We start from the raw sequence: 11,675 nt of genomic DNA on the forward strand, positions 1-11,675 counted from the left end.
AGTTCTTAAGGGAAGGACATAACAGGATCAAAACTGTTTTAAAGATTAGTCGGGGGGGAATTGTTACGCACTGAGTGAACTGAAGGAAGAATTACAGTGGAGACCATCAAGTTATTGAAGTATCCCACGCTTGAGTTCATGGGTCTAGACTAGAGAGGAAATAAAAGGAGGTTAAGAGGCTGAGACCAGACCATTTGTCAGATGTCAGAGAGAGATCTGCTTCAGCTTCATATGAAAAAGAGAGGTCTGAAGATTGGAGCTACTGAAGGTGGGGGAAAAAAGGAGAAAAAAGGGAAATTACCTATCATGATGGGGTTTACACAAAAGCTGGACAACTATATGATAAAAGCATCGTAAACATAAGTCAAGTGCTCAACAGTGAGTGGGACAGACTAGACAGTGCCGAAGATCTCTGCCCAACCCTGAAATTTCATGACGTTACCAGAAAGGCTTAGGGATACCCAAAATTCAGCAGCAAAGGGGGAAAGGAATCGGAGGAGTGACAACACAGTTTTGAGGGACAGCAGGACATTTGTCATCTTCAAAGAATAAAGGTCGTAAACAAGGATGAGGATGCAAAGATTGGGTAGCAAATGGTGGGATTTGCTGCTAAGGTGGGCGAGCCATTGGATTTCACAGAGAGATGGAATTACACCAAGTCTTCACTGCACTCCACTATTGCAGATGTATTTAAGAGTAGTTTTCGTAGTTTGCAGGTGGACATTTGAGGGATGTGATTTTTTTTTTTTAATGGTGAAAGTGGACACAGAAGAACAGAGTTTGGAAACACCGTGGTTAATAGAGAGTCAAGACTCCAATTATACACATGCTGTGCTACTAAGCGATCCCACAACTGATGGATGTCTTGTTCATTTTTTCAGTCTTTTCTGTCTCTGTGATGAGTTTTCCATTCCTATTGCAGTTTCTCTTGCTGTCTCTTCAAGTACATGAATCTTCTCTTCTTTCTTCCTAATCTCTGTCCACTCCAGCTAGTGGATTTTTTCCATCTCAGATATATTTCTGATCTGCAGAAGTCCAACTTTCGATGATCCTTGTTGCTCCTTATCATGCTCCATCTTTCTTCTACCTTCTTGAACAGATGGAATAGATTTATAATAACTCTCTTACTGTCCTTTTATCATCATTTAGAAAGAACGCTTTCTATAAATTGATTTTTTTCCTCCTTATTATTATGGGTGATATTTTCTGGCTTCTTTGCATGCCTAGTAAATTTTGATTGAAGGCCAAATGTTATACATTTTACTTTGTTGGGTGCTGGTTATATTTTGACTCCTACAGATATTCTTGGCCAGGGGATACCTGGCTGGCTCAGTCGGTAGAACATATGTCTCTCCATCTTGGGGCTGTGAGTTCAAGCCCCACGTGGGGCATATATATGTATTTTTCTTCTTGGCCTTTTTCTGGGAAATAGTGTGACCTTTCTGAAGTTTGCTCTTAAATTTTCCTATTCAGGATCAGAACTACTGTTATTCTAACACTACCATGTGCTTTATCTAATGTCTCTTGAATTACAGTTTCCACTCTGGTGGTGGAAGCAGGAACTATTCTCTGCTCTCTGTGAGCTCTAGAGATTGTTCCCTCTACTTCCCCCAGAAGGTTCTTTCCTACTATGCAGGTAGTTTCCTCATAAATATGGAGTCCCAGATGGAGACTTGAAGACCTTCTGCAGATTTTTGGAGTTCTCTCCCTATGTTGTTCTCCTGTTTCTCATATTGCGCCCTGTGCAGTCTAGCTACCTTGACTTCTCTGGCCTCCTTGAGCCATCTCTATACCTCAGGAGGCCCGCTGAGCTCTGCCCGAGTGACCCTTCCTTGAATGTAGTGGTGGCCTGGAAACATTCTCAGGGGAAATCACAGGGCTCACCTCGTCTTTGTCTCCCATTTTTCACAGGTCACCATCCTGTGCTGCCTGATGTCCAATTTCTGAAAACCATTAGTTCAGAAATAATTTTAATATTTTATGTATGATTTCTTATTTCAAATGGGAAGTGTTAACACACAAAATTCAACTGAGGAAATTGTGAAGACCTTATTGGTTTCATTCAATGGTTTATCAATTATCAATTTATCAATTTTCAATATTTTATCAATTATCAATAGGACAGCCTCCACTCTATTATCTAGAAAGGATCTCTAAGGACCTGTACAAAATGAAAAACTTTCTTGGCTGAAAGGAGCAGGAAAGGAAAGTTATACTAGGGGGGAAAAAAAAGTTTGTTATCACAAGGCCACTTTCCTTTAGGGGAAGTCAGGAGATTTTCAGGCACATTACCTAAGTAGGTCTGATTAGATGATTCCTGATTGACTGGCTTAAGATTCCATTTCGGAGAGAGCCAAAACTGTAATTAAGTCTTGTTTTGGTGACATGGGACTGAGCATAACTGACTATTCAAATCCTGTTGTTTTTACGGGAAGGTAAATCTGATCCCTGTTACTCCCTCTTGAGTGGAAACAGAACTCTACCAAGCTCTTTATTTTAGATAATACTAGCTAAGTGTTGAGGATTTTTTTTCTGTGGTAAAAATCGACTATATTTACTTGTCTCATCGCATATACATAAAAACCAGAGATGATTTTCATCCTGTTTCTCCACTGCTCAGTCTACCCAGTCGGTTTTAGATTCTACCACCAGAGGGCACCTCGGCTACATGTTAACCTCTACTTGCAAATCAGTATTAAATAAATAATTTTGTATCTGGGACATTCTTGTTCATTTAGTAGGAGAATTATAGTGCCAGGCTTGAAATATGCTGTGAGCCTATCTGATTATTTTGTCTCCTTTAACAGATGTCCAGGAGACAGCATTCATTTGTTTCTGCTCTACACTCTCCAACCCTTTCCCCTTCCTGTGCTGTGCCGGGACCTTGTAATTGTAAAAATTCCCCACAACTGGGGCACCTGGGTGGCTCAGTCAGTTAAGCATTTACTTTTGGCTCAGGTCATGATCCCAGGGTTCTGGGATGGAGTCCCACATTGGGTTCATTGCTTGGCGGGGAGCCTGCTTCCCCTCTCTGCCTGCAGCTCCCGTCAAATAAATAAATAAAATTAAATTTAAAAATTTCCCACAACTTCTCCTAGGGTCCTTTTATCTCCAAAAGAGTACATTTAGTGTCATGGCTGCACCATCCTTTTCCAGGTGGCTTCTAAGTAGGAAACAATGGAATCTAGGCATATTTCCAGAAACCTGGACTCCCTCTGCTCCTGGAGAGCTTATTATCATTGCAAACTCCATGTGTTCAGATCCTCCCCAATATTTGCTCTCCCCTCTGTTTACCCTTCTAGTTTTCTCAAACAGGTATTTTTAAATCAATTTTATTGAGGTATAGTATACATATGAAGGAGAACAAAATTTGTCACCCCACCATATGCCGCTTAGAATTAAAAATTATCTTGGTCTGGTTATTTTTGAGAAACAGCAGATACAGGAGTAGCTCTGAAAAACCTGTAGAAGCTATCTTTTGTAAAAGATATTTACATTTATAAGGGAAATCACCATCTGTCAGGGTCCCACCCCCTCTGTGCCAGGAAAACAAAAATGACTGAAACTATAGAAACGGAGAAGGCAGCAACTTAAATCTACTTAAAAACCTTACCTCGGGGCACCTGGGTGGCTCAGTGCGTTAAAGCCTCTGCCTTCCACTCGGGTCATGATCTCGTGGTCCTGGGATTGAGCCCCCGCATTGGGCTCTCTGCTCAGCAGGGAGCCTGCTTCCCCACCTCTCTCTGCCTGCCTCTCTCTGCCTGCCTCTCTGCCTACTTGTGATCTCTGTCAAATAAATGAATAAAAACAAAACCAAAACCAAAAACAAACAAATAAACAAAACCTTACCTCATTTACTGTGCTTTTTCTGAAACTTCCTATAACTACCCTCCATCCCTGCAACATCTTTTATATTTTGCTAGTGATGGCATTTAAGGGGATGCCTTGGCCCATTTTAAGGAGTTACCCCATTTTCTAGGGTATCTTCAGTCAGGGAGGAGAAAATTTTCCACTCTCCTTCAAGGTTCCTCTCACTGGGCTAAATTAAAGTGACATGAGACAGATCAGAGAAAATTAAACTTAATTTTGTACATCTGGGAAATCCACATAGACATAGACAGGCAAAATGAGGTATATATGTCACCCTGAACTCAGAAGAAGGGGAAAGGAATCAGATACTTTAAAGGGAGGGAATGGAATTCACAGGAAAATGGAAAAAGAGTTAATGTTTGATCAACAAATGTCTTCTGGGCTCCTCAGAAACAATGGGACAGGAGGGAGAACTTGGACAAACAAAGCTAGGTTCTGCCCCGTCTACCATACCCAGCTCATATTATCATGTAGATATCTGTGATGATAACTCTCTTCCCAGAGGTCCTCTAAATTCTTTTAGGCAGAATGCGGTGAGGTCTAAGTTTCTTTCTGAGTCTTTTGGGCTTTGATTGTTTTCAGCTCAGCCTGATCTACATGCCAAAAAGGTCTGTCTTGGGGTAGCTTGCCCTTGGCTCCTACAGGAGGTATACAGGTTAATAACTTGTTTGTTTTCTCTTTGTTAACCTATCTTGTATTACAGGGCTGTCTCAGCCAAGAATCTAAAAGGGTAGGGGGGAAATTATTTTCCCCCGTACCTATGCAATATAATACATCCATTTTAAGTGGATTCTCCAGTGAGTTTTGTGAAACGTATGTACCCATGTAATCAGTACCATGGTCAAAATAAAGAACATCTGAATAATCTCAAAAAGTAAGCCCACTCCCCCCAGTCCCAGATAACTATTCCCCTTTCTGTCACTAGATTTACCTGTTCAAACTTTCAAATATGTAAATATGAATCAAACAGTATGTTCTCTTACATATAGGCCTTCATCTCTCTCACAATTACTCATTACAACTCTCACGGGCTCTTAAGAATGAATGTTATGGTTGGAGGGTGGTGCCTGGTGGCTCAGTTGTTAAACTTAAGCTTAACGTTAAGCTTTGGCTCAGGTCATGATCCCAGGGCCCTGGGATTGAGCCCCACATTGGGGTCCCTGCTCAGTGGAGAGTCTGCTTCTCCCTCTCCCACTCCCCCTGCTTGTGCGCTCTCTCTCTCTCTCTCTCTCTCTCTCTCTCTCACTGTGTCTCTCTGTCAAATAAATAAATAAAATCTTAAAAAAAAAAATGAACATTATCAGGACACCTGGGTGGCTCAGTTGGTGAAGCTGTTGCCTTTGGCTCGGGTGATGATCCTAGGGCCCTGAGATCATGTACGGCATTGGGCTCCTTGCTCAGCAGGGAGCCTACTTCTCTCTCCACCTCTGCCTGCCTCTCTGCCTGCTTCTGCATGCACGCGCGCTTTCTCTCTCTCTCTGACAAATAAATAAATATTTACCAAAAAAAAAAAAAAAAAGAAAGAAAGAAAGAAAGAAAAAAGAATGAACGTTACCCTGTCTCCTGTCAGTCTGGTTATTATCACTTTTTGGAGGGCCCCTCAATCATTCAGAGGAACCTTGGATGGCAGAGGACAAGTTTTCCTTCCAACAGCAGTTACAGAAGCCTATATCCATATATCCTCATCAATATTAGGCTTATCAATCTTTCTTAACTTTGCCAACCTGATTGGTGAAAAATGATTTCTTGTTTTATTTTGCACTTCATAGCCTTTCTTTTTAAAAGATTTTATTTATTTATTTGACAGACAGAGATCGCAAGTAGGCAGAGAGCCAGGCAGAGAGAGAGGGAAGTGGGTTCCCTGCGGAGCAGAGAGCCCAAAGAGGAGGCTCGATCCAAGGACCCTGGGATCATGACCTGAACAGAAGGCAGAGGCTTAATTAACTCTCTGTGCCACCCAGGCACCCCTGCATTTCATAGACTTTTATTGAAGTTGAGCATCTTTACATACGGGTTTCTTCTTACGTGAATTCTCCAATCATGTCCTTTGCTCCTTTGCCCGTCTTTCGCCTGGGCATCTTGCTATTTACGTGAAAAGTTCATTTGTAAAGAAGTCTCCATTAAAAAAATTTAACTTTGGGGGGACCCGGGTGGCTCAGCAGGTTAAAGCCGCTGCCTTCAGCTCAGGTCATGATCTCAGGGTCCTGGGATCAAGGACTGCATCGGGCTCTCTGCTCCACAGGGAGCCTGCTTTCCCCCCCCTACCCCCCCCCCCCCCCCCCGCCTGCCTCTCTGCCTACTTTTGATCTCTGTCAGTCAATATACCATTGCATATAGTTTCTTGGTTTTGACTCTTAAATTTGTTTATATCCTTTGCTGGGCACACATTTAATATTTTTAATGTATGAAGTCCATCAGGCTTTTTCTGAGACTTTTGGCTTTGTCATCGTTATGAGAAAGGCTGCCTGTTCCTAAATTTTTTCTTTTTCTTTCTTCATTTTCTTCCTTTTCTCCTTCTCCTTCTTCCTCTCCCTCTTCCTCTTCTTCTTCTTTTAAATTTTAAGATAGGTTTTATGGGTTTTAAAAACAAATTTCAGCATTCATTCGGTGTGGAATTTGTATGCTTGGGAGTCAACCTTTTTCCCCTAAACAGTACATTTATTACTGAATTTGCTTTCTCCATCTTCATGCTTTGAGAGTGACACCATACTCTCTTACATCTTCCTCCTGTTCCAGTCAAGGTAATTCTGCTGAATTTTTTAAATGATCCCAAACTAAATCTGTAGCTTCTTTCAAAATAAACAATCCAGATTTCGGTAAGGAGAGACTTTATTCAAAAGGAGTACTGCAAGGGAGTGTGGGGGATTTGTTTCATCATCACTGCTTCTTTGGAGCACGAGCTCTCGGAAAGTTCAGCGTTGTCATGTTCCCCTTTAGTTCAAGATGAATGAATATGATTTATCACTGAACAGCTCACAGGCCATCATAAACCTCCTGAGCAGAGCAAGTCAGGGGCTAAGAAATAGTTTCCCAAGGCCTCTTGCTGATATTATTCCTGCAAAATTGGTTGAACCATCTGTTGAGACGTAGTTACAAAGATCAGACTCTTAAAAAAAAGAGGGATGCTTACAATGAAAAAAAAAAAAAAAAGAAATATTAATGGTAAAGGCCTAAGATATTAGTAGGTGAAATTCTTACTATACAAGCACTGCTTGTTGAGTTTCTGAAAGCTGAGATGACAGTGTGCTCAGTGATGTTATCCATGGGCTTGCTTTCCCCTCATTTTTCCCCTCATAGAAGGATAAGTGTGAGCTGAACATTTTGCCAGACTTCCTCACTGCCCAGGCATGGGGAAGAACCCAGCCCACTCGTGCGGTCAAGTTGTTGGGCGTCAGTTTCCAATGCTTCCTGAGATCTTGGTGGAAAAAACCAGTTACAAGGCAACCTAGAGTCCTGATAAATGTCTGGGCAGTCAGGTTTTAGTTCTTGGTCAAGAGGGAGGGAGATGTTGCAGGAAATGAAGAACTGAAAGTCTGTGAGGGTTGACGATTTGTACAAAGTGACACGATCTAGTCCAGTTTATAGGTAGGCAAGGGAACTGGTCTTTCCACAGTGATGAAGAAACCGGTTAAGTCTCTACCTGACCAGAGAGTTTGTACAACTATCAGCGGACCTGCAATTTATAAGATGTTCAAAATAGATCAATGAATGGAACCAGAATCGGGTCACCCAGAATGATGTTGCTATCATTTTCTACTAAAACACAAAATTTCTCTCTACAATCATATCCTTTTAGAGCCAAGGTAACCCTAAAGAAAGATTATTCTTGACCACAAAATAAGGCTGGTCTCTTTAGGAATGACCTGATTATTTACACAGGTACAGCAAGAGTGCTAACTTAGCATATAGATCTTTGTAAGTTTGCTTCTCTGGAACTTTTTTATAAGAAATCTCAGGTTGGACTTGTACAAATGTATTAAGGCTAGGAAGCCAAACCATGAACCTGTCATCATATTTCACCGGCAGTATCGATATATTTGGGCAAATCCTCCTCTTCTCAATGTTCCCAGACCTTCTCGGGTTCCTAGGCCTGCCAGGAAGTAAGAGTCCTAACTCATCTGTAAGGCTAGAAACCTGTAAGCCAAGTATCAGGCTAGATTTTCCCAAAAGGGTTTAAGCATTGGCTTCATAATAAAGTCAGTATCAGATTTTTATAAGAGTCTAGTAAAGGAACAGTATTTGCAAATATGACATTCCAGCCAAAGCCTTGGTTTAATAACCAATGTTCCCAATTATATCCTATTAACAAGGAATATAGACTGCACTGAACCTAAGCAAATAACTATATTGCCACGAAAATAAGAATATTCAGTAAGATTTTTTTTTTTTAAAGTACGTTTCGTGCCTATCATGGAGCCCAACGTGGAGCTCAAATTCACAACTGTGAGATCAAGACCTGAGCCAAGATCAAGAGTCAGGTGCCCCTCAGTAAGAGATTTTTAATTCTGAAGGTGACAGCAAGGGGAAGAATGAGAAGTTTCATTTCTGTCTATGAAAGCATAGTCTACTAAATTGTCATGAGCTATAGATAATGGGGAAAGAATAAGGGGTTTTGTATATTGGGAAAACATAAACATTAAAGCATCAGTGATATTCCAAACAAAGGTCATAATCCTCCTTCATCAGATCTTTATTCAGCCCCAAGTAATTCATTTCTGATCTCGGTTGATAGTCTCATGAACTCAGCTGGTCCCCCACCAGAGCTCAGGAAATCTCAACCCATACCACCAGCATATTCTCGAAGTTATTTAAGTGATGCCATCAGAAGTTGTGCCCACGAGTACCTAGCTGGCGGGGTCCCTTTCCACCAGACTCTGAGACAGTCCTTCTTTGTTGAAAACAAAGCACTCTGGTCTGTAGTTGATTTGCAAGCACTTTGGCGGAAGCATCAGAGTAAAACAAAAAAACTATCAGTAGATGAAGAAGTACGTAGAATGGCCAGGGTGTATTCTCCATCCCACTGCTGGCTTGGGCTGAGGGTGAATGAAAGCTTGAAGTTGTGGGGAAGGAGGGAAGCTTGAATAAAGTTTCATCAAGTAAAGCGAGCAGGGCACTTTGTGCTGATCATTCACTGGGGACAAACGGCTCAGCTAATCATTTCTGAGCCACAAAGAGAATCTGGATGGTCGGTGTCTGACCTTGTCATAGATAAACTAGGGAGTTCTCCCTGAGTCTTAGCTGTGTCATTTGAGGGAAGGTGATGATTCTTCGCCCAAAGCTAGTTCCCAGAACACAAAGGGGTGTGGGAGTGGGAGTTTCTCGAACCATCACTATCTTCTGGGAGCATAGGATTAGGGTCAAGTTCAACGTCTCTTATTTGAGTTGTACTTTTAACAATGATTTTATTATGATAAATGTTGTTAAAGATATATTTATTTGAGAGAGAGAGGCAAGGGAGAGGAGAGGGGGAGAGAATCCCCCAGCAGACTCCCCGCTGAGCATGAGCACGAGGAGGACCCTAATCCCATGACCCCAAGATCATGACCTGAGCTGAAATCAAGAGTGGGACACTCAAAGGACTGAGCCCCCGAAGCATCCTTATGATATTTTTAAAAAATGTATCACAATTGAATTAATCATCAGTATAAGAGCTCCATTTATTAGCACTCCCCTACCTCTGTGATACAAGGATAGTTGATATTCATAATCACGAGTTCTCTCCTTCCGCTGGTTATTAAGGAATGTCTAAGGTATCAGTTCACTGAGGCTGTAGCTCTGTGTGTTTTCTATTAAGGTTTTTGCCGATCACGGGTGTTTCGGGAGACAGGGAGTCAGAAGGGAAAAGGGACTTGCTCCTTTATGTTTGCTTGCCTGTGCCTGCCATGGTCACCCGGCAATGTTCCCCCCTTCCCTCCACTTTCCCTCCCCTCCCTTCAGCAGTTGGTTCTGATTTCTAGTATTTAATCCACCCTCTGGGATCTGGCCTCAACACTTGCCTTTGGAAAATATCACCACCAGCTGGGTACCACCCCTTCCTTAGGGGCCCGAGTCCCAGCTCCCCAGGGGCCTTCTGGTAAGCAGGCAGCTCTTGGTTTCTGACACCAGCTCCTTCTCTCCAGCTCTCCCTGAGGCAGCTGCTTCTGCCCTTGCTACCTTCCCGTTACTGCAATGGTTCAATGGTTCTCTTCACGCCTGTTGAACCAACTCCTTCACTTCTCTGTAGAAATCTCTGCTGGGACACTGGTTTTCTGAAAGGCCCCTGACAGATATGCCCTGCAGAGATCCAGAAAGACCTTGTGGACTACGTGAGTAGATTTATGATAGGCTTATGCTATTGTGGTCACTAAAAATAAATCATCACATTTATGGGCTACCCACCATACCCAACTGACCAGAAAGACGTAGTCAAAAAGTTAATTTATAAATCCACTCATTGGGTCTTGAAGTTAATTTTACTCTCAAGACCATATTACACATTAAACTTAGATGATCAAATCAATCCATCCATCCTCATGATACACCTGAAGACGATGCTCCCAATTGTGTTAGGGAACAGAATTAGCACTGCTTGGGTGACATACAGTCTACATTCCAACTATTAAGCCAGTAACAAATTTTAGTCACCCTTTTTTTTTTTATTTGAATAATACATAAATCAATATATCCAAAATATCATTTCAACGTATCATCAATATTTAAAAAGAGATATTTTAAATTATTTCTTCTTTCATATTAAATCTTCAGAATCTATTGTGTATTTGACACTTCCCACACATTTCAATGGAGTCTAGGCAATTTCAAGGGCTCACTAGCCATGTGTGCCTTGTGGCTACTACCTTAGACAAAACAACTGTTGATTTTATGCCAAAGAGTAGAATTGCTGGGTCATAAGATATGTACACTTTCTTTTCTTTTTTAAGCTATAAATCTTTAATGGTATGAGTAGACAACTCAAAAGCAAGCAAATTTGATTACCCCTTTAGAAATTAAAAAGAGTTGTTCTTTCAGACATACCAGGAGTGTTGATTAAAAATCAGCTTAAAGAGTGCCAGGGCATGCAACTCTTGATCCCAGGGTTATGAGTTTGAGCTTAACAATAAAATCCTCAAAAACAAAAACAAAAACAAAAACAAAAAACCTTAAAATATCCTTGATGTAAGCCCAGGAAAACAAAACAAAAACAACTAATCAAATGGGGATTAAAGAAACATGGTTAGCCCAGTGGAAAGAAGTGACAGGTTTCGCTTCAAACATTGAATTAATAAAATTCATGAATTTAATTTCATAATTTATTATGAGATTTTTTCACAGTTCTTTTGCCTTCTCAATGTCTTAAGCCCTTAGTTAAAAAGGTCATCTGGGTTAGCAAAAGATGGAGAAAACAAATTGCAATTACCTTTTTTCTAATTCTGACCAAAATGCAAATTCTGCACAAGATATTTTGGGTTCCAGGATAAAAATATAAACCACAGTTTAAAAGGAACTTTGGTTCCACTGTCCTCAGTCTTGCATATAATGATTATAAGAAAATTACTTTACAAGATTTTATTATTAAGTAAACTCTACCGCCAACCTGGGGCTCAAACTCATGACTGGAGATCAAGAGGCACATGGTTTACTGACTGAGCCAGCCAGATGCCCCCCAAAATTGCTTTTTTAAAATAAAATTAAAGCAATATATTCCAAATTGTCACTCCATGGCGGAGGAATCTCCTTGGCGAAGAGACAAGATTTACCTTCCCCCAGGAATCTTTCACCAGGCGCCGGCCTACATCGTGCTGCTTAATGACCCAAGTTAACACCCC

Source organism: Mustela nivalis (genome assembly GCF_964662115.1).
Source record: "Mustela nivalis genome assembly, chromosome: 13".
In the NCBI taxonomy this organism is placed as follows: domain Eukaryota; kingdom Metazoa; phylum Chordata; class Mammalia; order Carnivora; family Mustelidae; genus Mustela; species Mustela nivalis.